Source organism: Myxocyprinus asiaticus, chromosome 33 (assembly GCF_019703515.2).
Source record: "Myxocyprinus asiaticus isolate MX2 ecotype Aquarium Trade chromosome 33, UBuf_Myxa_2, whole genome shotgun sequence".
NCBI classification, from domain to species: domain Eukaryota; kingdom Metazoa; phylum Chordata; class Actinopteri; order Cypriniformes; family Catostomidae; genus Myxocyprinus; species Myxocyprinus asiaticus.
The window spans coordinates 22,147,804-22,175,196 of NC_059376.1; the positions used below are offsets into that span (position 1 = coordinate 22,147,804).

Consider the following 27,393-nt stretch of genomic DNA (forward strand, 5'->3'; position numbering starts at 1 on the left):
ATTTCAGGTTTAACTGTCCTTGTTGAGTACATTTGGTCCCCACAATGGAGGCAAAATCTGACTTTACACACTTTTCTTAATGGCCATAGACTTTTGTTGTTTTTATTTAAACAAAATATTTTATTGAATTATAATTACAATAGACTATCCTTGTTTAGAACAATAAAAAAAATATGTATTTATTTATTTATTGAGGATATCTTCAAATGTCCCCAAAGGAAGGCTTTCACAGATTTAGCTCGCTTTTGGGGACATTTCTTTTCCCCAAAACTATAGCTAAGAATGTGTACACAGACTATACCACTAGTACTCAAGAGTATCTGTTCATTTGTTCATCCATCTGTACACCCATTCAGAGGAGAAGGTTGCCTATTGTGCATGATGAATACCTGTCACCCTTTTCATTGGTCTGCTTTTGCACTTCCACAAATACACACACAGCCAGTCTGACCAAGAGGAATAGTATATGCTTTTTAAAGAAGCTCACCCTTATCACTCTCTCCCAGAGAGAGCGAGGTAGACAGTCGGCTCTTTATTTTTGAAGAGAAACCAAATGTAATCATCTATAATGTAGCACAAGAGAAGTGAGAGTCCCAAATACTCACAAGAAACTCGCAGGTAGTCTGAGCCTTTCTGATTGCTCTAGTCTACACCTAGTGTTCAGTAGACATTGCTAACTTACTTGGGGTGGATCACATGATCATCAGCTCACACATACCATAGTTTGAGAAATTATAGTTTAGTTTGAAATGCCCATGTGATATAATGAGGTCAAGAATTGTCATAACAGTAGTTAGAGGCACTTGTTAAGGCAAGCATCACTAGTACAATTGCTCATACTTAGGGTTTAGGGATTTTAAAAAACCCATGTATTAAACTTTAGTATTTAACTGTTCTGGCACCGTTTGTGCTATGGACATGAATGATAACTCAATTTGTGTAGCAGAGAGGTGTGAGGTAATCAGACACAATTTTCGCTTAAACTTTGGATAAAATGAATTAAATTGAAGGAGGAACGCTAAGTGCCAATCATAGAGTCTCGGGGAATTTTACATTTTTTACTTTCTAAAGTTACTTTCTAAAATACATTTCAAGTCAAGTCATTTTTATTTGTATAGCGCTCTTCACAACACAGATCGTTTCAAAGCAGTTTTACAGAAAATCATGCATTAACAGAAAATGGATCTGTAATATCTATAAAGTCTTAGAGTCATCATTGTGCAGTTTGATAAAATTATGATTGTAAATTGTGTATAAAAATAAATAATTAAGTAAATAATAATTGTATTTAGAGCCCCAGTGAGCAAGCCGAAAGCGACTGTGACAAGGAACACAAAACTCCATAATATGTTGGTTAATGGAGAAAAATAAATTTGGGAGAAACCAGGCTCACTGTGGGGGCCAGTTACCCTCTGGCTAAACAGCGTGAATATAATGCCAATTTAGTTTTTGTGTGTAGTTCAAGCCATGGTTTAAAAATAGTAAACTAAGTGTTAAGGGCCAGTGTTTAACAAAGATTTTGTATGAACTATAAGATTAATGGCTAATGTCTTTGAAGTCCATCCTGGATTAACTGCAGAAGTTCACATAGATGCATTTTCCACCCAACAAATTAAAGTAATGTTTGTATATAAAGCAAACAGACGTACCTTAATGTTCTACATGAATAATATTATTTTAGAAATATGGGTAACCCAAGTAATATACTGAAAAGTAATTAACTTAACTGAAAGTCAGTAACTGTTGTCTGATTATAAGAATTTAAAATGTAATGCAGTACACTACTTTTTGACTTTAAAAGTAATTTATATTATAGTAGCTAATTACTTTGTAATCAGATTACACCCAACACTGTCTGGCAACCACATAGCAACACCCTAGCATTGTGGCTAATAAGTAACCTTCTTGCAACACAGTTGATGTTCTTTTTTAACATGACCTGCCATCTAAAAAACACTATATCCTACGCGAGATGCTGAAAAAACAGCTTCACCCTTTACAACTGTTTTAAGACATCAATCTAGTGTATGTTTACATAGAAACAAAAAGGTATTTAGTGAAAACAGCCAAGACAAAAATCAAGATTTTAGGTACAAATTTATATGCATGCTGTATATAAGGACAAGTTTGTGTAGGTGCCTTAACTGGTCACAATTATTACTATTTTAATAACCTTTTTACCTTCACTAGTTCATTTTAAATGGTCCAGCCGTATGTCAAACACATTTTTAAAAAGCACAAAAAAAAAAATAAAATAAATAAATAAAATAAAAATTATTATTATAAAAAATATAGTCTGTCAATTAATGAAGTCAAAAAAATATAATCATCAAAATGCTTATTAAAGGTGTTTGTCATTTCTGTGCCTCTTGCGACACCAAACTTGCAAAAACAATTACTGTTGTCAAACATTTTCCCCATATACTCCCACCATCTCCCATTGGTAGGACACACAGGTCACCTTTGACTTTCATTGCATCTTTTTTCCATACAACAAAATTGAATGGTGACTGTCACACTGCAGGAAATGCCAACTTCCCAAAAGTATTTCAAGTCCACTACTCATATACAAAACATGTTTACTGTAAAAACAAGAACAACATCCACACCTCTCCTACTCTTAATGTGCACTTATGTACCATTGGTGCTGAAGAGCCGTAAAAATGCAGCATTACTGTAATCTACTGGGCTGTAGATAGAGAAGCCATCAGGGATATAATGGTTTTGTGAATGCAATTGTTTATACATTTAGTAAGCTGTTTGGAGGGCTTTAATGTATGCTGATGTCAGTATAATACTACCCAGACTGCTGTAGATGCAGCACTTTGCCTTATCAGGCCACAGCCTTCATGTTGTGTTTGTGTATATGTGCTGCAGGCCCAATAGAGAGAACACAGGGGAAGTGAGTGAGTCTGGTGCTTCAGTGGTAAAACATGCCCTCAGTCCAGGAAAACCCTTCATGCAAGTTCACTATCTGAATGTAGGTCTCAGCATTATGCACCTACAGTATTTTTATTTCATTTAAATTTTTTTAAGGGTGCACAAGTGTTAGTCCTGGCTCACTTGGTGCACAAGGTGTGATAACACAAATACATAATATAGTTCTAGCTGCACTCATAATTGTTTTGGTTATGTTTTACTGGTCGGTATAATGAAGGTCTTTGACTTTATACTGATACCAATAGAGCCCAAAAGTGCCTGCCCACTTTTTCCGATATATACAAATAAATATGTAGTTTGTGAGTGTAAGGAGATATTCACAGAAATTTGGCCCTCTCGCTCAGTACTTCTTTCCCCAGCCTTTCAAATGTTTGTATCCCCCAGGATACGAAAAATCTTTTTAGGGTCAAAGGTTTATAAATTTTCATTGAAATCAACTGGTCCATCTATGGAAAAAATGAATGGGATTTTTATTTCCTGAACCAGACTGTTGCATTGGTGTCATTGCAGCATCACGCAAAAACAAATGTTTACAGATGCCATTATATAAATATCTTATTCACATGCATATTTGTGGGTACATGATTAATTTATTTCTAAAGTTTTTAATAACAGGGGGGTTACAGAGATAAAGTGAGTAGTATTTGGCTGGTCATGTGATCTCAACATGATGGTGCTTCCCATAATGGTGTACCCAACTCCTTGTAGAATAAAACAACTTTTTCTTGAAGAAAATGATTTGAAATGACTGGAGTTCATCTTATGTCAGTGTACATATTTTTAAACTTATTTAAATTAATAATTTTATTTTAAACTATTATACTTACTGTGTTTAAGCCTTTTGTTGTGTGTGTGAAGTGCACCTTTAAATATGTTTAAGATGGGATAGTCTAGTGGTATGAATTTTGATTTGTGTGAAAGGGGGCTGGATCCAAATCCCCTGAACTTGACAGCCAGTTATCGCCATGCATTTTAATTGTATGGAATAGATTATCTTGAACTTTTGCACTGGGACTTTGGTTGGTAGATGATGATTTTTTTAGTTAAATGCAAATTATCTCTGAAAGGTGCGACTCGATTGGACTTACAAATGTATTATGTAAATCTCTGGTGTCTGACACAGAGATTAGGATAAACACAATTTTTTTCCCTACATCAATTGTCGTGGTAATTTTTCAAAGATACAAATATTGTTTTTTGGAAATTGCATTCAAAAATCTAAAATCTAAGGGGCTATGACACTTTTGCATCTGGGGAAGAATGCTCAAAGCTCAGACTCTTCTGGGAAATCTGGAATATTCTGGGTCTATAGTTTGTTCTCTCTTTCTTTCAGGGCCACTTCCTCTTGAAGTTTCTGGCTGATCAGGTTGGCGAGGATTTCCTTCTCTTCTTCAAAGCCTTTGTGAGAAAATTATTCTATCTCAGGTGAGAGCGTTCTGCACGGGAGCGTCTATTAATTTAGGCTGAACACAAATGTTGTCATTGGACAGCGTTTGCATATTTTGGCCATTATTTCAATCTCACCATCATTCCATCAGCTTGTGTCAGTGAAAGAATGCACCATTTCCCCTGAAGCTGGATTTTTTTTTTACTTGATTTAAGATGAGCTGTTTGACACATAGTTGTACTGGTAGAAGACTGGCGGAAAAACATAATAAGTCTAAGTACTAAGTTATTTTTTATTATTAGCTTTTTTTTAAGCTGAAGTCTGTACTTTTTAGCACCACTAGTGTCACTGAATGGAATTGCACAAATAATGATTGTTTTCAAACAGGTTTCCCAAACACTTACCCTATCCTCCATTCGTTGGACAAACAGGTAGTCCCACCCCAAACTTGCACCATTGGTTGAGCCAGCGTAACTGTGTCGAGCTGTTCGGGATGCTCAAAAAAAAAACGTATACTTTTCGAGGAAATAAAATGGTTTAAATAGTGTCTGCATAATAAACGGGTGTAGGAGAATGTATTTTAACATAGAAAAATTACACACTTCAGCTTTAAATACTGTATGCTATGTTTGAAGCTGTACTGAGTGCACTTTGATATAGAGACAATGCTCTTCATTCATAGTCTGTCTCTTGTAGGATTTCCTGCAGATGCTCCTGGACACATTTACAGCAATGAGCAGGTAGGAAGGAATTGTGTCAACATTGGCTGTCTGGAGTGTACACTCTTTTAGTTGCTCATTGAAGCAGAGCTCCTCAATGACACTGCCATTATTATTAGTGAGGGGAAATGAGATTGTAAAGTTGGACGCAGGGTCCAAAATGAACAATTTGTCACACCTGCCAATGGTGGGTGAATTACAGACCATAAATAATTCTTCCCAGCCATGAAACTGTATTTCACATAATTTTAATAAAAATATCGATTTTTGTCCATATAATTATTTACCTGTTTATTAGTGAGAAATAGCGCAGGTCATTTCCCTTCACGTGTCACTTAGAATGAGTGAGAAATATTCCACACGTGTCACAAAATGTTCTGGATTTAAGAAACCTTTCTTATGGTAAATGTTTTACTTTAAAAAGATGTGCATGTAGCGAAAGATATTTTCTATAGTAGAGGTTTGGACGTCTTTGATCTGAACAGCATACATTACCTACAGTATTTTAGCGAGGGTCAGATTGTGATTCTTATTATTTGCTTTCAACCATGTATTATTTCAGTTCTTGATAAGGCTTGCTGGTGAGTAACTCCTTTTTACTTACTCAGAAAAGCCACATTTGGCTCTTGCCGAGTGTTAATTTTGGATCCTTGCTGGAGAAATATAGCTATACCAGACCCTACAGACATCTTTCTCTATAAACTCTACCTCAAATGCCTTTCCATGGGGGATCTCCCTCAATCTCAGCCATTGAATATTTGCTTTCCTTTTCTCTGTTTCATCACTCACTTGTTGACATAATGTTGCTATTAAAATTGTACAAAGAAGAGTTAAAATATGAAAAGACTTCTTTGCTTTCTATAATATTTTAGTGATTTGTGGCCAGTAAGAACTCTGGAGTAGCTCTGATGTGTTTTATTTTTTTCCGCTGTAAATGGTACTGGTGTCAGATCCAAACAACTGTCTGTTCCTATACTGATATATCAGTCTGAAGACCGCTTTTCTCATGACTTTGAACTGAGTGTACACACTGCACGCAAAGTATGTGCAAAGCTAGCAAAAACACAAAACCAAAGCCAAGTTGGGGAGATACAGTTCATTGAACCAATAGCAGGCATGTTTTTGTGTTATATGATATGGATTTTATTTACATAAATTATTCTTATTACAGAGTTTTTGAATTAGGTCTTGAAACCAACATTCAAAACGACTGCTAGAGAAAGCACACGTTAAAATAATTGGACTTTTGACTCAAAACCTAACAGTTACTGTGATAAAGCCCTTGTGACAACTTTGCCCTGTGACCCATAGCCCCAGTCTCCCCTATCTGATTTAGTTTTTTCGACGAAGACAGTACCATTCAATTTTCACATCGCTCCCTCTTCTCTGTATATCTCTCCCATCTCCTGTCTCTCTTTTCAGCCCTCTTCATTCATTTCCATGCTTAACTTCACCTCTGCTATCTACCATCTTCATTTCTTTTTCCTTTATCTCTACTCTCCTGTTTCATCTTTTGCTCTTTTGGTTTCGTGTAGTCTCATTAAGGTCTGGCCACTGGCTGATTGATTGAGTTACATTAAACTGAAAGGTAAGGGCGTTCAATATTTGTGTCTGCTGCTCACAAGTGTAAACATTCATGGCAGCACAATGCTGGAATGGCAGATTGATGTGGTGAAACAATCACAGATGGGCCTCTGAGTGTTAGATCAAAGACAGATCGATGCCATTCCTCCCACACCACCTCTAATTTCAGGAAGTCCATGACAGGTTCGGTTAATGTGTGCATGACTTGGTTCAGGAGATCTGTCCTTCGTTTAGTGTCTCCTTTTAAGTGTAAATTTGAAATAACTGGCAAAAAGTTCCCTTTACGTGAACTTGATTGCCATTCAACCTTACGGAAATTTACCATGGTTTTGCTATAGTAAGACTAACTGTAGTAACTATGGTATTTAGCAGAAAAAAAATTTGTTACCACAAATACCACAGGAAACTATGGTTGCTATGCAAGAACTTTCATAATTTTTTAGATTAAAAAAACATAATTTGATCAATTTATGATAGGTTCCTTAAAAAATTGTACCATGGTAACCATAGTTTACACGAAAATACATAAAGTACTACAGTTATTGTAATTACAAGAAAACTGTGGTAACTTGATGTTAGCGGCTGCTGTCATAAAAAAAGCAAATGTTCGAAATTAAATAAAAAAGACAAAAATTCTGAAATGTTAAAAAAGTTCCCATATTAATGAATGTAATTTTACTGTAGTTGCTATGACATTTTTAGCTAGGTGTTGAATTTCTGCAAGAGGTGTTAAAAAAATTATTTACAACATTTTGTGCAACAGTATGCATCATGCTTTCAAATCATGTGCTTCAATTTTAAATAAACTGAAAGTGACCCATATGTTATTAATTGCACATTACTGCATGATTAGTCATAACAGGACAGTTTTTAGATGTACTACTGAGTGTACTTCACAAAACCTTTCTGATTAGCATTCATGCTTCATTAAACCGATCTCAGTGTAGAATGAGTATTTGTTTTTGAAATATGCCTTGTTTTTTTCGCTAAGACCTCAAAACGCACCTTGGCACGACAGCGCTGTTATTTAGTAATCATAGTCCAGTGAGCTCAGTGATTTGCTTTGACACTGAGGGCTTTTCCTTCTTCGATGCCGAGGTGGAAATTTCCATCCTTGCTTTTGTCATCACCTAAATGTGCTCAACTGCTGTGTCAAAGGCCTAAGTGTTGGAGACACACTGTTCCTGCCTGAGACAGTCCATTAGTTGATTATATGTGCTTTGTATTTGTGTGTGTGTGCATGTGCGTGTCTGTGCTCTTGCAAGTTAACAAGATTGATCTAGACTAGAATGAGTGGTGGATGACTTCTATTACAGCTAGAGAAAATATAGTTTAGGTGGGGGAGCAAGCAGAAAGACAAATCTGTAGAGTGCAACACTGTCTGCCAACATTTTCAGCGACATTTGTTCCAGAAGTATTTTTCCAATTTTCTCCAAAATTCTTCTAAAATACTTTAGTTTCAAACCATGAACCAAGATGGAACCATTACAACTTTGATTTAAAAAAAAAAAAAAAAAAAAAAAGAATGCGTACTTAACGTCTTTTATGAGAGAATGAACAACAATCCAGTAAATTATTGTGAATGATGTTATCGAATGAAAAATAATGGTTTAATACAAAACTATTGATTAGTAGTTTTTGATTATAAAAACTTATAAGCTGTGTTTTGGAACATGGTAGCTGGTTCAAGCTGGTCCTTAGCTGGTCCAAGCTGGTCCAAGCTGGTCATGAGCTGGCCCAAGTTGGTCATGAGCTGGTCCAAGCTTGACCTTATCTGGTCGACCAGCTTCCATGTTCCAAAAACCAGCTGACCACCTTGAACTGGTATGACCTGCTGGTAGCTGGTCTAAGCTGGTCTCCCAGCTTGGACCAGCTAATGACCAGATTGGACCAGCTAAAGACCAGCTTGGAGCAGCTCATGACCAGCTAGAAACCAGCTACCATGTTCCAAAACACAGCTACCAGCTTAAGCTGGATTTTCCACTAGGGTAGGCTATATTTTAAAGGAATGTTCTGGGTTAAATTCGACAGCATTTGTAGCATAATATTGGTTACCACAAAAATTTATTCCGTCCTTTTCTTTCAAAAAAGCAAAAATCTGGGTTGCAGTGAGGCACTTGCAATGGAAGTGAATGGGGGCCAATTTTTTGTTAAAATACTCACTGTTTCAAAAATATAGCCACAAAACATAAACAATTTACGTTTAAAAATGATTTTAATATGATAAAATCACTTACTAACCTTTTCTGTATAAAGTTATAGCCAATATAACATCTTCGTTGCCATGACAACGTAGTCAACAAAACCTAAAATTCTAAAACGACTGTAAAAATTACCATTTAAACAACTTTACAGGTCAAATAATACGTGTTTTAACAGAAGAATGAATATAAGTGCTTTTATAAAATTATAAGCTACACATTTCTGCTTTTAAACTCTCCAAAAATTGGCCCCCACTTCCATTGTGAGTGCCTGACTGTAGCTGGGTTTCCATCCAACTATTTTGATGTGCATTTTGAAAAGAAATCCTGAATGGAAACGCTTGATATTCGAATAAACTCTCATAATTCTCATAGAAATTTAATGTGGTAGAAAGAGGTGGATTTTCTAGAATTTTGCATTAGTTAAAATGCGAATTAAGGTAATGGAAACAGTTTATTCGCATATTGATGACGTTTTGACCATTTGTGCATGTAAAGAGCGATGGCATTATGCTCATTGGTTGGTATGGGTGTGCGATAGCTTGATGTGACAGGCCCTAACAAAAGGTCTGACCTTGGCACACAATTCTTCCTACAAAGTTCTTGACATTTGGAAGTTTAAACTCACATCTAGTCGTTTTGAGTGCGGGTGCTTGTAGGTATATACAATGGTGCTGGTGTATGGGCATAGCAGCCATTTCAGCCATCATTATATGAGATATTACACAAATTTTTCGGTGTCTTCTGGCAGAATTTAATAAAACGATGTCCAACATCACAAATAACTCTCTCAGAAGCAACGGGCTCCATCATGACAAGGCGGGCTCCCTCAAGATAATATGCATAATATAGTGGATGCAAACGCGCAATGGTTCGCATTTTCTTTAGTTAAGTGTTCAGAAATGTGCATTAAAAATGCTAAACAATTTGGATGGAAACCCAGCTTGTAACCTCGATTTTGCTTTTTTTTTTAAAGAAAAGGAGGGATGAGTCAAAATTCATTTTTGTGGTAATCAACATTATGCCACAAATACTGTCGACTGAGTTTAACTTGTATTGAACCCGGAACATTCCAAGTTTATTGCAAATTTTTCAGATTCATACAATGTAAGTAGTTTGAGAGCTTAGGAAGACCATGCACAATGGGCGGTAACTGCAAAGCTCTTTGTCGTGGTTACCATTTCCATGGTAACAGCGACTTCTCTGAATGGTGGATCTCTCTTCAGGATTATGGGTAGTGTAGTTCTTCACTGGGAATTCAGCTATTTAATTTATTATTATAATTTTTTTTTTTAATGAAGTTGAAATATTCTTGTGGTTTTTACAGAAGCATATGTCATCATTTACAGGGATAGTTCACCCAAAAAGAACACTGTCATCATTGTATCACCCTCATGTCATTCCAAACTTGTATTTTTTCTCTTTTTTCTGTGGAACACAAAGGGAGATGTTGGGCAGAAAGTTAGACTCAGTCACCATTAAATTTTAGTGTATGGAAAAAAAGATGCAATGAAAATAAATATTGACCAGGGCTTACAATCAGCAGAACATTTTTTCTTTTTGGCAAACTGTCTCTTCAACAACCTCAGAACATTTATTTTAAAAAATCAATCATTTTCTCTTGAGAAAATGAATGGGATTGTTACTTCTGGATGTCACGAATGGTTGCTGAGATGAGACAGGAGATGTAGGATCTATTTACAGGCTTTAGTAAAAATGATGACAGTGAAACAACAAACAGGAACTCAAAACAACAACAAACAAGAACTGACAAAAGAATGCAAAAACTAAAGGGTATTTATACAAACAAAAGCTAATGAAGGAATGGAAAACAGGTGAGAACAATGAGGAACAGATGGCAGTGATGAGGGCAGTGCATACTGGGTAACGTAGTCCGGGGGAAACACTTCAAAATAAGAGTCCTAGGAAACACGAGGGAGACAGACTGTAACACTGGAACCTGACTGTTGCGCTATTTTCTCATACATGTACACTTCCTGTTATTTAAGGTTACTTTTAATTTGAAGGATATTGGTTTTAAAGCACATAAAAGAAAGGCCAAAAGATCTTGATCTTTGCCAATTATGACTGAATGTATAACTTTTCTCTTTCAGTCGAGGCGTGACACTTGAAACCATCTCTTCAAACTGGTTAGATACACCAGAAATGCCAAAGGTAAGATTAAGAAAGCCAAGATCTATTTTGAGACATTTGTTATTCAAGCCAGATTAAATACTCCTTTATTATGCATATGCAAACTGAATAAAAGTGAGCTTGTTACACAACATGTACAAGATGTGTTGCAGCTACCTCTCATGCCTTTCACTCAGAATGTTAAACCATTTTTAATCAATTTCTGCCCTAGCAATCAAATGTAGAGCACACACATATATCTCTCCTGTTCTGACACATGACATGAATGAAGCAGCTGCCCTCCTGCTTTAAGATCCATTTATCCTTTCAAGCATTTCTAAATTGGGCTGCCACAAGCTCTTAAACATACAGTTGATGACTAATATGGAACCAGAAGCCATGTCTTTTTCATCCCGCATTGATCATGTTTTATTATAGGATTTAGTCATTATTTTACAGTTTGGAAGGTGATTCATTCTGGTGAAGATATACTGTTTCCAGCTAACACTATGAAGACGGTGCATGTGGAAAATGCATTTCGATCTAATTTATTGAATGTTAAGACAGAGACCATGATTACATTAAAGGAATAGTTCGCCCAAATATGAAAATTTGTCGTCTTTGACTTACCCTCACATGTCATTCCCAAACTCATATAACAACACCCCCCACCCCAAGTCTGCATCTCAGAGAAATGAATTCAAACATCCATCGCTCTCCCTTCCAGCGCACCAAACCGTGTCTTAGTTTTGTGCTTGATTTACCCTCATTCACCATCCAGACTGGCATGCAGTGGCATTTTCATTGAAGCCACCATTGGATCTAATGACACGTGGCTGCCAAAACCAGCACTGGATCAATTTTACTTTTTTGGATAAAATACAGCTATTTTTTATTTCCATCATTTTGACTTTAAAAACATGAACGTTCCTCTATATAAATAATGGCAGGAAATAGTCGCCCCACAATAAACAATCACAGTCACACACACACACACACACACACACACACACACACACACACACACACACACACACACACACACACACACACACACTCACACAGCACAGTGAAGGAATGAGATGGGAACTGGGCTTTCTTTGTCATCATGCTATTTTTAAGACAGAAAACTTTAAAGTGTGCATAATAAGTCAGTATATCTGGATTTTAATGTAGGTTTAAGGCTGGGGCAATCTGAATCTCATGACCTCCTTTGGCTCTGCTCACTGCGGGTTGATGCTGACAGGATACACTTGGTGCAGCCTCCCAAATCCAAATCCTGACATTTACCTTTCCAAGAGAAAAGCAAAGCGGCTCTTAGATCATTTGCTCGAGAGTGACTCTTTGGCAATTGCCACAGTGCGAGACATTAGGATTCACAGAGATGAATTTAAGCTAGTTTTAGAGAACTAGGTGGTATTTGCTCATATGTCAAGCTCAGTCACCTCTACGATCTGGGGTAAGTTCATGTGCTGTCATTCCATCACTTGAAAGAGCAATTGAGAAGGACTTGGCGTGTGTGTTTAAGGGACAGATCTGAGAGTATGTTTGTCTGCCTCTTGGCATAAGAGTGTGTGTGTGTGTGTGTGTGTGTGTGTGTGTGTGTTTTGTTTTTTTAGCACAAAATAGAGTACAAACTCCATCCTGGTTGGCTTCCTTTTTCTAAAAACAAGACAAGACCTCTGTGAGGTAAAATCTTATTTCCTCTGTCTATTACACTACAAAATTGGCATATAAGCTGGACCATTAAGGAATGGTTTACCCGGGGGCCTGGGTAGCTCAGCGAGTAAAGACGCTGACTCAGTTCGTGAGTTCGAATCCAGGGCGTGCTGAGTGACTCCAGCCAGGTCTCCTAAACAACCAAATTGGCCTGGTTGCTAGGGATGGTAGAGTAACATGGGGTAACCTCCTCGTGGTTACTATAATATGTGGTTCTCGCTCTCGGTGAGGCGTGTGGTGAGTTGTGCGTGGATGCCTCGGAGAATAGCGTGAGCCTCCACACGCGCTAGGTCTCCGCAGTAACACGCTCAACAAGCCATGTGATAAGATGGTCTCAGACAATGTCCAACATCACAAATAACTCTATCAGAAGCAATATGATTGATGGTCTCAGACGTGGAGGCAACTGAGATTTGTCCTTCGCCACCCGGATTGAGGTGTCACTACGCCACCATGAGGACTTAGAGCGCATTGGGAATTGGGCATTCCAAATTGAGGAGAAAAGGGGAGAAAAAGAAAAAAAAAGGAATGGTTTACCCCAAAATGAAAATGTTGTCATTTTCTCACCTTCATGTCATTACAAACCCGAATGAGTTTCATTCTTCGTTCTTGTAGATCATTTAATGATAGTGTAACCCATTCCTGTTACACAATGGCAGTACTAGGGACTCACTTTAACACTTAATATTGCATTGAAGAGTGTCATAAAAGTAGTCCATGTGACACATGTATCGTAAGTCTTCGGAAGCTATACAATCACTTTGTATGATCAACACTGTAAAAATAAGTTGTTTTCACTATCAAATCAAATCATTGTAAACATGTAAACCCTCATGTAAACAGTGCTGAATCCAATATGGCAGCTGTGCGATAACATTAAACATTAACATTAAAATTGGTTATTGTGCATCTTGTGACCAAATGACATGCAACGTGACATCATACAATTTAAGCATCATATATTGCACAAATAGGTGCATTACTTTTTAGTAATATACCTGAGGCTGCATACATGCATTTACACAGTAAATAAAATATCAGAAATAGTGCTATGAAATTATTGTTTTAAAAATGTTTTGAACATAGAAACTTAACATTTTTGATAATATTTATGCTGATGCTGCATTTAGTTAATATAAAATGAAAGCAGTATCAGAGCTGCCACTGTTATCATTCATTATTATTTGCTATAGTTGCCATTTCCATAATTGATTTAACGTGAACTGGCATGACATTTCTGCATTAAAGTTTTAGAAAGGCTGCATTACCTACAGCAACAGCCTAAAACAATGCCTAAATACATTAACTAATAGCTTGTGTGGCCTTGGTTACTTATTATTTATTAGTTTTATTGATTATGTTTAGATTTAAGCTATTAGATTTTGTTGCAAGATTATGAAGGCAAACTTTTTTTCCCCTTTGGTATATTGTGCACAATAACACAAGAAACTTGTATTAAGAAAGTAAATAGTGTGAATGTTGATGTAATGTTCAGTAGCAGATAATATATAAAAACATCTGAATCTCAAACAGGGACCTGTGTGTAGGTAACACGACTATCATCATAAAAAGAAGTCGTCATTGTGCCACCAACACGAGCAACATCCCACTGGTAACTGCTCAACACCAATTTAGTTCTGAGCTTGCTGTGTTTTGGAGTGTATACAGATGTACTAATACAGAAATACTACATTTACCATATATACTGTCAGTGTGTGTGAGTGCACTCATACATTGTGTGTGTGTTTGTGCGTACTTTATGAGTTTGGCAGTGAGAGGGGGTTGATTGCAGTGTCTCGCAGTCGCACAAAGGCCTGGCTGTGCCGGGAATGAGGCAGGCAATCTGGGCCGTAAAACAGCTATGTGTGGTATCTAAGTTAACAATGGCAGTTTGCAGCCTGAGAGTCAAATTCTGCTCTGCCCACTCTCCTTTCCCGAAAGAGTCACGAAAAACATACACAGACACGCACTCTTTCAGAGTCTTTCCCTCTTCTCTGGGGTAATAAAAAAACATATTACTCTCTTACACATGCACTCACAAAAAAACACACTTAAGACTGGTGCACTTTGACAGACTGGTGCACTTACAGTAGGTGCACTTTGACAGACTTCAGTGAACCATTTGGCACTGTTTGTCCTATGGATATGTATGATACCTCATAATGTGTAGCTTCTAGATGAGAGGTATGCTATTACTTTTCTAGCAACCACCAAGCAATGCAACCATCAAAAATACCATAGCAACCCCATTGCAATGCCCAGAAACCACCGAGAGTACCCTAGAAACCCTATAACAATACCCTAGCCACCACCTAGAACACCCTAGCAACCACAATGCTCAGCAACCACCCAGAATACCCTAAAAATCCCAAAGTAATGCCCTAGCCACCACCCAGAACACCCTAACAACCACCTGTATAGCCACCACCCAGAATAGCCAAGCAACTGCCTAGCAATGCCTTAAGAATGTCCTACCGACCACCTAGCATACCCTAGCCACATCACAGAACACCCTAAAACCACTAAGCAATGCTTTAGCTACCACCAAGAATACCCTAGCAATAACCCAGCAGTGCCCTTGCCACCTGCCAGAATAGTCTAGCCACTTCCTAGCAATGCCCTAACCACCACCCAGAACAGTTTAGCAACCAGTAGCCACCACCCAGGACACCCTCGCAACTGCATAGCACCCTTACAATAATCAAGAGTTTTGGCTAAGCCCTGTGGCAAACTTGTGACTAATCTGTCACTCATTATTTTCACTTGCAAATGAGCTTTGCGGCAAACTTTTTATTGTTGCGAAAGGTTTGCTACAGGTTCACCACTACTGGTAATAATTTGCAGCAAATTGCAAGCTCATATGTATGTGAAAATAGAGTAATGATTGGTAAATTTGTGGCAATGCCCAGAAACATACAGAATACCCTAGCAACCCCATAACAACACTCCCAGAACACCTTAGCAACAGGGGTTAAATTGGGATTTGTGACGTGGTGGAACCATAAGAACAGGGTGAGGAGTGGGTGTTGCTACACATTACTTCATACTGGTTGAATCAGGCAGTGGAGCAAAGTGTAGCACGTGTGCGCTTAAAACAGTGCATTGTGACACAGATAGGACTATTTTTTCTTTTTGCAATCGGAGGTGCCGGAACGCCATGCCAAGGTGTCAGAATGCCGTTCTGGACTGTTCCGCCCCAATTTAACCCCTGCCTAGCAACCGCCTAGCAATGCCCTACCACCAGGCTGCTACCACCCATAACATCCTCGCAACCACATAACAATGGCTAGCAACCACCCAGAATAATACCCTAGCAACCACATAGCAACACCATTGCCACCACCTAGAAATGCCCAGCAACAACCCAGAATGCCCTGGCAACCCCATAGCAACACACTAAAAACCACACAACAGCACAACACAAAAGCATTGTTACAGCAACTTTTGCCCAGGCAGGCATCACTCACATTGTCTCCAGATTCAGAAAATATAAAAATGTTGAAAAGTAAAAATCTAGTCTACCTTTTGAAATTAAGAGAAAGTGTGCATGGTTTGAAGCACCTTGGATATACCATGGTCTATGTATCATAATCAATCAGTACCATGATATATTTCAAAGAGCCATTGTATTACCATCTGGTACCATCACTGTACCATAGTACCACCACAGTATTTTTGTTTCTATCCTGTTATTTTCCCATGTTTCTTGTTACCTGAGAGAGGCCATGTCAACCTTCCTGTGAGATCCCTCTGTACCTGCCTTTATGTTTACACACCTCTGTGAACACAAGGCTCATCAGTTTTAAAGAGGCAGTCCTCGTGAGAATGCCAGCTGAGAAAAGTGTGTGTGTGTGTGTGTCTGTGTGTGTGTGCTTGCATGCATGTGTGTGACTGGCGGGGGTGACAAACGACCCCTCCTCTGACTGCATGGGGAGTGAACGCTCTTGATTACAATGAAGCTCTGCTCCCAGTCCTTTTACTGCTGCTACTGCTGTCTACACACACACAAACACACACACACACACACACACACACACCGTTCACCTTTCTCTCCTCCCTCTGTCCATCTCTCTACCTCCCTCCTTCCTGCTTCTTTTCTTTCGCTCTCCTCCTTTCTCCTCCCTTCTCTCTCTCCAGTTAGTGTGTGTTTGTGTGTGAGAGAAGGTATTCAGTGCGCTGATAGTGCAAGCTTTAATAAGGTTAAGTACAGTGCGAGCACACGGAGAAGACAGGAGCACGGATCGTTGGAGAACTCCTACATGAGCTGACGTTTGAATTTAATGAGGGAATTTTTCCTCTCACTCGCGCTACTCATCGCAGAGCTTGCCTTGTCAAGCGGTTAGTTCCCATCAGAAAGGAACAAGTGATTTCTCTCTCTCTCTCTCTCTCTCTCTCTCTCTCTCTCTCTCTCTCTCTCTCTCCACTCAACATTCTGCTGCTCTCTTCATTTCGTTCAGTGGCTGACGGACACTAGCCCAGAATGGTTGAAGACTCCAACAGTGAAAGAAGTCAAAAAAGAGGTAAATGTACTTTTTAAGCTCTAAAATTAATTTCACCTGTTTATATCTTCCTGTTGTCGCTGCTTGATAGTTCATACTCTGTTATTATGCAACATGTTGTACGCCAGATAACAGGTATAGGCAACTTTTCTTACCACTTTTGTCTGTTTTGTTGGGTTTTGCAATCTGTTGAGTGTTTTGGATAAGTGTCAGACTGTGCTTGGGGGTTTAATATGTGGTTATCATGCATGTGCTGTCTTTGTGGGGAGTCTTTGCTGTTACTTGTACCTGGAGCATCACTCAGTGGCTAAGAGAGGAAATCGCACAGTTCAGAGGTGTATTTTAGGTCTGATTGGGGGAAATAGAGGCTTTTTACTGTACTTATAGATGCTGCAAGTGTCTCCTTGCCTGTCCTTCAGTCTTTGAAAGTGTTTCCTGATGTTTGAATGGAGTTCTTTAGTGCCAAAACTGTTGAATTGAGCTTGTATGTGCTCCGAAGATATACAAATGAATAATGGTTGATTAACTATTTCATTACTGCCATGTTGAAAACAGCATCTTAAACCAACCTAAGATGGTTAGTCGGTCTTAGCTGGTTTAAGGTGGTCTCTCAGTCTGACTAGCTAAAAAGTTGCCCAAACTCTTTTAAAACCAGCCAACTGACCAGGCTGGTTTTAGCTGGTTTTCGGCAAAGTGGCAAAATTAAGACAAATTAATGAACAAAGTCAAAAATGTGGTACAGCAGGTATTTTACAATGTCTCTCTCCTTTTGTCTCTCTCACTTTCTCACTCATCTCATACTCCCTCTTTCTCTCTCTCTCTCCCTCCCTCCCTCCTCTGCTGTCTCTTCCGCAGGTTGCAAAATGGATCCACTTTAGTGGCACTGGTGGAAAGGGCAGCAAGCGGAAAAGAGCACGGCCCAAGGTTAACTTCAAAGTGGTAAGACGGCATCAAACATCCTTTAAATAGATCTCCTCCTTCTGTCCATCTTTCCCTAAGCATTACCCTCTCTTCCATATCCCAATCTCTGTTCATTCTCTTCGGATAAGGAAATGTCCCTGTTTTTGCTTAATCATGCCTAATCGAGTCATCCAACTACGGCCCTTCTCGGGTTGCCATTTAAGACTCGCTCAAGTCTGCACGTAGTTTATTTTATTTTTTTTGCTCTCTGTTGTGAAGCAGGGCTATCAGATTTTAGCACATAGATGACGTAGTTTGGAGGGCTTTGAATGCTAGACATACGTCTGTCCTGTGTGTCCGCCCCTTGGCCAGCCGACAGAAAAAGTTAGGTGGGGAAAAATCAAGGAATGACTTGAAATAGCTTCTGGCTGGTAATTATTATTTTTTTTTTGCCATAGCATTTGTTAACAATGACTCACTCTTTTGGGGTTTTGCTTAGGCTATTCGAAATGATTCTTCAGCCAGTGCAGATACCTGTTGCTCATTCTGCGTGCAAGTTTATCAATGCTCAAGAGCGGAATTTATGTCTCTGTTTTCATTTACCCTTTTACTCTGCTTGTTTATCAAATCTGCAAAGTTATGCATATGTGTATACAGATTTCTTGGCACGGTTTTAGCCAAAATGTCAAACAGTTCAGATTTGTCCCACAGGAACTGGCAAAGAAAGAAAACACGGTCGAGCACATGTGGAATTTGCACACACACTGACTGGCTGTACACCAGTGCAGTCGGCCCTCTATTAAATGTTCAAAAATCAGACTGTATTATTAGGATCATTTACTTCTGCATTTTTGCTGTGTGTTATCTACAATGTTTGGGTTGTCATCTTCAAGTTTCAGCACTGAGGTAATGTCTGCCCCAAGATCCTGTTTATATTATAGTCGTGTTACTGTAGGTGTATGTACAGTATGTGTGTCTGATTGTGTGAATGTATGTCATTCAGCATGTGGAAGGACACTCTTAAGCCCAAAACATACTCTTGTGCAATTACGTAAACGCAGACTCTTTTAGCTACTCAAGCTCGATTTTACATGTTGTTGCATTCCGAAATCTGTCAGACAGCAAAATCATGACACAATGCAAGTACACATTGCATTCTCAGCATTGCTACAAGGGGCACTATAGTGGATGTTAGTGTGAACTGTTTACTTTTACTTTGAGTTTCCCTTTCAAGTCAACTACTGTAAAGGTGGAGCAACAGTTTTTATAGAGAATGTTGCTGAGCAATTAAGTTGAAGTCAGTTTACAGGTATTTATAGAACTTACTTGAATTCGAACACATCCTATTTTGTGGCACAAACTTTTAAAGGTAACCCTAGCGCCCCCTTATGTACTAAGGTTTGTTAACACCACCGTAAAACAAGAACGCACATTAAGCATGTTAAAACGGGATTGCGTGTTGGCAATGATTCGAACAAGTGCTCATGTCTGCATTTGTCTAGTTGCTTGAAGTATGTTTCTGTCTTAGGTACTGCCGCTACCACATTTGTCTTTATGAAACTGTTTCAAATCCTTACAAAATACTGTGGTGGTACCGTGGTAAAGACCAGGTCATATCATGGTGCTGAATGATTACTCATACACTATGATGATACTTCAAGGTACTACCATGATATATTTCCAAAAACATGGTAATACTATTATACCATGTCCAGAAATAATACTTGGCTGTTAGTTAAGCATATACTACTTGTCTCTACACCATCCAAAACAGTGTTTTTATGTTTTTTGTTCATATAAACGTAATAATTTTTAAACATGTTTTATAACATGTCAATACATAAAGATGTAATGTCAATTTTGACATGTTTGAAACATGTTACATCCACACCACACCTTTCACAACAAGTAGAGAAGCCCAGTCTATCTGGCACCTGGCGAATTAACACATTTGTTATATGTAACTTCAGAGAACAGTGATGTGGGGTGTGTGTAGAGAGAGAGACAGGGCCATGAAAGAGAAGAAAGACCAATTACAGTCCAGTTGGCTTTGTACAATGACCAGGGTGGGGACAGAGAGAGAAAGAGAGCGAGTGAGCAATTGTTTGAAGTGGTGCCATAAAAGCCAACCTGAAAGGAAACACTGGTGACCCCTCCTCTCCTCATGCCCCTTCCTCTCTTTCACACAACACATACACACACACACCCTGCTTGTGTAAGGCAACAGGAGCCCCTGGCTCTTTCCAGGTGCATTTTATATTGGACATTCATGTACTTCAAAAGCAGGCGCCCATCCTCAGCTCGCCCATAAATCAAGCTCAGGTCAGGATCTTAAAGAGGCGGAGGGGCGAGTGGAGAGCATCTGGGCCGTACAGGCAGAGTAGCAAACAGGCAGCTCTCATAGGTAATTACATCATAGGTAATTGGCACTGTACAGGTCAAGCCACCCCCACTGACCCCAGACTGAAATCAGGGCCACAGTTTAATTGAAATGAATGTTTTTGGCCAAAAAAAAAAAAAAAAAAATGAGGGGGTTTTATTGCCTCCATTTGAGTGCGCGTGTATGTGTGTTTGGGGAATTGCTGTGCCGTATTAGTTACGCTTTGTGGTAATGAGCTTCATTTGGCTCCATTTTCATCCAAAGCCAAACCAATGAGAGAGCCTGTCTACACCGGCTAATCACGCAGAGAGAGAGACCTACCTCTCATGTGGTCTCATACATTATCTAGACTCCCTCATAGCTTTTAACTCTTTAAATAAGGTGAAATAATCCACATACTCTCAGCATTGAGTTGCAGGTGTCCAATTGCCATTTAGAAGACACTTTTAATAAAATTTGACTCATTGTTCACTTATTACAGAATCAGTCCCCCTTGAAAACCTGTGGTTAAGTGCCTTAATCAAGGGCACAATAGGGATTTCTGCTTGCACGGTTCAAACCTGCAATGACCCTTTCCCAAATGGGTGATCTAAAAGGTGATTGGCTCTTTTACCTGTAAGGCGGGTGTAACAGTTCGTGGAAAGGAGGAAGCTGGGGCCAACTTGACAAAACACACAGACATTTATTGTTGCACTTTTCAACCGCACACAATAATACACTGCTTCACACTACATTATGATTTTCAGCTTCACTACACATAAACTCTGTTGGCTTTTCATCTCAACACTACACACAGTCAGCTTCGTGCGTCTCTCTCCAGGGGCGGGTTTACGATTTCTGAGGCCCCAAGGAACTGATCAACCTGGGGCCCCATTTTGAAAATTTTTGCTTAAAAAATAACAAAATTTATTTTAAATCATAATTTTAAATTCATCCTATCAGCTGTTATAGCCAAGTACATTCAAAAATTTACTGAAACATTTAGTAAACATTGTTTTACTTACAAAACACTCAGCACACTAGAGCAGAAGGGAAAAAAACATTGCTGAAAGCGCTGAAACTTTGCTTGGTGCAGAACAATCTGGAATAATGTTAAACATGGTTAAACAGTGAAAAGACACACTAAACTTCTGATCTTTTCTTATTATACATAGTCATTCCTTTAATCCCTTATTCTCTGCTTGTTTCAAATGGTTGTTTGTACTTTTGAACATTCAGTGGAATGCAGATGAAAGCACTTGCTTGCGGGATGGTCTAATCCAAATTCCTGTTGTGTGCTGGCATTACCCTTACTTCACATTGCCAAATGGATGTTCTTGTGGCCTGTTCGATATTTTGTGGTAATGTACGCCACTCTAGTTTATCTTTGCAGACCTCTGACAGCATAAATCCAGTTTGCTTTAGTACCGTACACTGAGATGTCCAACGGGGCACTTGATTGCTGTGACCTGTTTCCTTCTATATCTTAGTCTCTCTCTCTCTCTCTCTCTCTCTCTCTCTCTATCTCTCTCTAAATGCATGTTTCTCTAATTTTTCCTTGCACTGCATCCTGATTTATGTAGATGGAGGAAGAGGTAAAGGAATTAGGCCTCTCAATCCAGATCCTCTGTGAAAAGATGAGTGCACAGAATGACACACTGAAAGCCTACAGTCTGAGATTTTGTGTGTGTACAGTATGTGCGTGAGGAATGTCTGCAGTTAGTGAATATTTTGGCATCAGTCAGTGTGCGAGCCAACCCAAAAATGTGTGGTTATGTGTGGCTGCCAGGGCTGGAATATAATTCACACTGTTATTAGAAAAGAGCGCAGTTTGGCAAGATCCATAGAAAAGCAACAAACAGCGACCCATAAACAAAAGCAAAACAAGGCTGACCTTTTCACTTTCTGCTGCTCCTCCTTTGTCAGAAGTAAAGGAAAGAGGTGGGGAGGTCTCCACCGTTCTGACTCATTCCTTACATGAACTTACTGGACTTAAGGGAAAAAAACAGGAATCTTAAGGAACTACTGCTGATATTGACAGAAAAGTGCCTCAAACACACACACACACACACCCACAAACAAATGTCCCCATCACTATACTGGGGCATTAGGACCCACACAGACCTCTGGGTGAGCACCCCCTGCTGGCCTCCCTAACACCTCTTCCAGCAGCAACCTTAGTTTTCCCCAGGAGGTCTCCCTTCCAGGTACTGACCAGGCTCAACCCTGCTTATCTTCAGTGGGCAACTGGTCTTGAGCTACAGGGTGATATGGCACATCAGAAATCAGACCAGCGTGACCAGGCTGGGAGACCAGCTAAGACCAGCAAACCATCTTAGACTGGTTTTCAGCTGAGAAGCCCTATTATCTCATGGAATTTTGGTTCTAAAGTAAATTAATCATGTTTTAATATTTTTACTGGAAAACAAGACAAAATCCTGATTAAGAAAGGTGTATGAGTGTGTGGATGTGGGTGAGAAGAGAGAGATGTCACGTGTGTCCTCTCTGCATGTGTGGGAATGATCCAGAGGCCATATCCAATCGTGGAGGAGCAAGTGAAGGGCAGAGGCGTGGAGAGGAACAAATGCTAGAGAGAATAAACCATGAGGTCATGTGCTTTTTATTACACACACACTACACTTCACATTCTTCACATCAGAGGGATTTATACAACATGCAATCATTTAACCAGAAAAGTTATTTTAAGTTTGAATGTATTTAAACTTCAAAGTCACATGCACATTGGCTCAAAGCTATAACCAGTATCGGCAATGGAATGACTGACGGCGTTAAGGAAACCTAAACATTTCACATGTGCTGGTGTGTTTGAAGTGTGCAGGGAAGGGAAGAGGTATTTGTCTGATTTGATGTATGCTTATTTGTGCTACATTGATTTTGTTTATAGAAAAGTTATTAAAAATAAACATCAGTCACATAATACTCAAGAATTTTTAACAAAAGCATAAAGCCATAAGCTTTAAGAACCGTACTGGCAATTTATGACACATTTTTCCTGTTACTGAGGGTGTATGCCCAGGCATGTATGTGTATTAGTGTTGCATGCCTATGTGTCGGCTTTTTTATTGAGAATAGCATGGCTGATAATTTCCACTGTGTGGGATGCTTTGTACTCTACCAGGGTGGAATAAACAATGTTTTCAACAGAGCTTTTGCGTCCAACTTCCTATGCAGGCCCATCATAATCAGAAAACCTCATATTACTGATGGGTTTTATTTGATACGGTAATTGGGAGTGTGCACTCACGAGAGAGCAGTGTAGAGGGTTGTAATGTAGACTCGGGGTCTTTAAAAGCCAGAGCATTATATGAACAGTATGTGTATATAAAAGGCTTTGCTGCTCCTGGTGCATAAAAACAGAATTCTGCGGTCTCTCTCATTTGCCTGTTTCTTTCTCTCTTGCCATTTCCCTCCATTCAGGAGAGAAGTGCTTTAACATGTGTCTAGAGGCCTCTGAGCTGAGTCTTAATGTGACGTTCAGTGTAAGCTTGATGCTACTAGAGAGCGTTGATGATAGTGGTGGCATATACTGTGCTTTTTGAGTCAGATGGAGAGTTTGGAAACAGATATATAATATGTTTTCCTTCAGAAAAAAACAGCTTGAACCAGCCTAAGATGGTTTAGTTTTCTTAGCTGGTCTAACTGGTTTTTCAGCTGGTGCTCAGCTGGTTTAGCTGGAAGGAAAGCTGAAAAGTATCCAGAATCCTTCTTAAACCAGCTAACAGTTCAGCCTGACCAGGCCAGACCAGCTGAGACCAGAAAATCAGCTTAGGCTGGTTTAAGATGTTGGGATCATTTTTAGGGATGTACAAAACTACACATTTTCAAAATAGGTCTTAAGGAAGTCTTATATAATTAGACTGGTTTTGGGTTCACCTGGTCCCGACTGGATGTGTTTCTTAGGGGGTGTATACAACAAATTCATTCAAAAGTTGTTTTCTTGTGTTTAAAAACTGCTAACTGCTGCTACAACGGAATGAAACAAAATGCAGGGGTTTCGAGACACATTTTTAAAAGTTTTAACTGTCAGATGTCACAAGCTGTCCTTTGTTGGAGGATCATGGAAGAATGTGTGTGTTTGTATTGTTTGATTTGTAATCACTGTGTTTTTTTAATCAGCGCACATGCTGGCACTTTCACTTGAAAGCTTGTGTTGAAGTTCTCTCTGAGGAATAGGGCCTGAAGCTTTTAACGTGAGTGGTTCCCTTACCGAAGAAAGCGATCAACATCTCCAGTGTCATTAAATACCATCTGTGTTTGTCTTTCCAGTGCACATGGAAAAGGCATCAGTTAGGAAATACATAGATACACATAGCTTTAACTCATTACATATGGTCTCTCTTCACTCTTTCCACGTCCATGACGTTCAAGCTCTGATTGGATTTATGTCCAATTTACAGGTAAATGCGCCTTCATAAATGAGAGGTAGCATAATGCACTCAAATGAGCCCCGTGTTAAACGACTTTGTGCATGTTTTGCATCATGTTCTCCTGCCCCGTGAACGAGCCTTATTTGGTGGGAAATTAAATCAATGCTCGTGAATAAAAACTGTAGCGCAGTGATTCAAGCATCACTTCATCCCATTACTCACTGGTCGTAAGCCGCCGCTCAAACATCTGTCTGGTTGGGGATAAAGCAGTGTTTGGGTAATGAGCGAGGGAGACGGCGGCGACTCTGGTGCTATTAGCCCTCCCCCTTCCACTCTTCCTCTCTTCGTCTCTCACTCTCTGAAGGTCTACAGAGCATACTTTTAAAGCCCACAGCATACACAGCAGGCTCTTTAATGCGAGAGCTTAATGCTGTTGGGCTCACAGGCGCAGAGATTACTGAGGGAGACACACATGTATCCAATAACTGAGACTTTTAAAGGGTTTTATTTGTCATTAGGCGCACAGATCAATTTGCACCGTTTTAGCCGAAGTGCTTCAGAAAATTCGTAATAAGACTTTGGGCTATGGGCACAGTAACTCTCCCTGCTGCACTTTTATTTGAAATTCTGTGACAAATCTAAGTTTTTTGGGCAGTTGGGAGTCACTCCAATGGACTATTATACTTTAACTTAATTTGTAGAAATGTGCCTAATTAATGAATTGGTGACCTTAAACTTATAAACATCAAAGTATCCAATTCAAGTAAAAATTAGATTTAGTCACAAGTAGGCATGCTGCGACAATGCAACATAGTCATATTAAATTTCAAAATACTTCTCAGAAGTTTTCTTAGCAAGTACTGTAGTTGTAATAGAAGTCTTCTCTCATCTTTTCAAAATAAGAAGCACAAACCTGATGTAAGGCTAAATGAATGTTTTCAATATTTAGAGAAAGCACAAAACGCTTTTGTTAATCTGCTTGTACTTATTTCTCTTACTGCCCCTCGTAAACGTACATTTTCATCTGAAGTACATTCCGTCTTTGCTTAGCACAGAAAAACATCACTTTTTCCCCAGACTTTCCATATGACCAAAAGTCTGTACAACCTTCAAAAATAAACAAAATAAAACCCCCGACAACCAAAATGCCATTGGACTGATGCCATTGAGGAATTGTTTCAGTGATTTCCTGGGTTGCTGGCAGTCGGACAGGAAAATAAGCCCTTATCAGATCCATTTGATGGCACTATATTTGGGTCTTTAACTGAGTGCGGCCAGAGAACGAGTTGTAATGGTACAGACAGGAATAGCGGGCAGAAATAGCTGCCCGCCTGACTGGCACAATCAGTGGACTGCATGTTGGATGGCTAACTGTAATCAGCCTGGGCACAAAGGGAAGATGACGATATCACCATACAACGCAATTACCATTGCACAGCATCCTTCTGTTGTTTTTACTGTGGTGGTCTGCTTGGCAATATGACATTCAAATTCCAAAAACTGTCCGTATGTTGCCTCACATTTTCCTGGAAAATTGCTTTTGAATAAATTTGTTATCTGTGTGGGTGGCATTTGTTGGTTCTTCCTGTGCTAGTGAGCATTCACTAAAACAAAAGTCAGCACAGGCAGAGTATATAAGATGCTCGGAGAGAGGACAGAAGCTTTAGCCTAACTGGCCTGTAGGCGCGTTACTGTGCATTCTTTGTGTCTTTGCTTTCCTGGTCTAATCCCTTCAGCCTCTTATAACCTGAAACACAAGATTAAGACTGTAAAATGAAAAGGTAAAATAATCTACAGGATGTAGGTAGTGTTTTTGACCTGTCATTTTGTAAGGGGTGGTGTAAAGAGAGACGTGTCAGTGTAACAGGAGATTTCATTGAAAGGACTTGTTGCTTTAAAGAACAGTTTCTGAGGGCGAGATGTCCTGCAAATCTGTTCCAAGAGTGACTTTAGTACATGTCAAATCTCTGACGTTCTGGAATGAAGACTAATATGAGTCATTGCTCATAAGTCATGTGACCCTAACCTTTCAACCTTGTATATTGGGTTAATCACAATTCGTAAAGAACTTCATCAGTTGTGGCCAGATGTGGTTTTTTTCTTTCCAACCTGTAGTATAGCGGGTTGATGCAATACCAATCACTAAAGCAGAAACCTTAAGGAAAGTGGAGATGTTTGGAGCAGATTTGTTAACAGCCGCCTGGTGTGACACTCTGCCACATATTAGTCTCTATGTGCAAGGATGACTCATCCTGTGCTGCTAGTCAGGAGTCTTTAATCTTCTTAAAGAGCCACTGCCACTGTCCTCTGATGCTACATGAAACGGTCTATCTATAGTAGGGTTGGGAATCAAAAACCACATCTTATTTAGAATCGGTTCCATTTTTGTAAAAAACTAAGATAAATACCAGAACCAACAAATTTTCATGATGACCGCTTCCGTTAACGTTTCTTGAAAATCTGCTTTCTTCTTTCGGTGCTGATGGAACAGTTAACATACAGTACGACTAGCGCAGTCCGGTTAGCAAACGAAGTGCCAGTTCTTTATAAATTGATCAAAAAGA

At 39.2% G+C, this 27,393-nt stretch overlaps 1 pseudogene; it reads left to right on the forward strand.

The window, feature by feature from the left end:
• Nucleotides 1-27,393, forward strand: part of LOC127424343 (aminopeptidase O-like) — a 96,925-nt pseudogene that overhangs the window by 32,756 nt on the left and 36,776 nt on the right.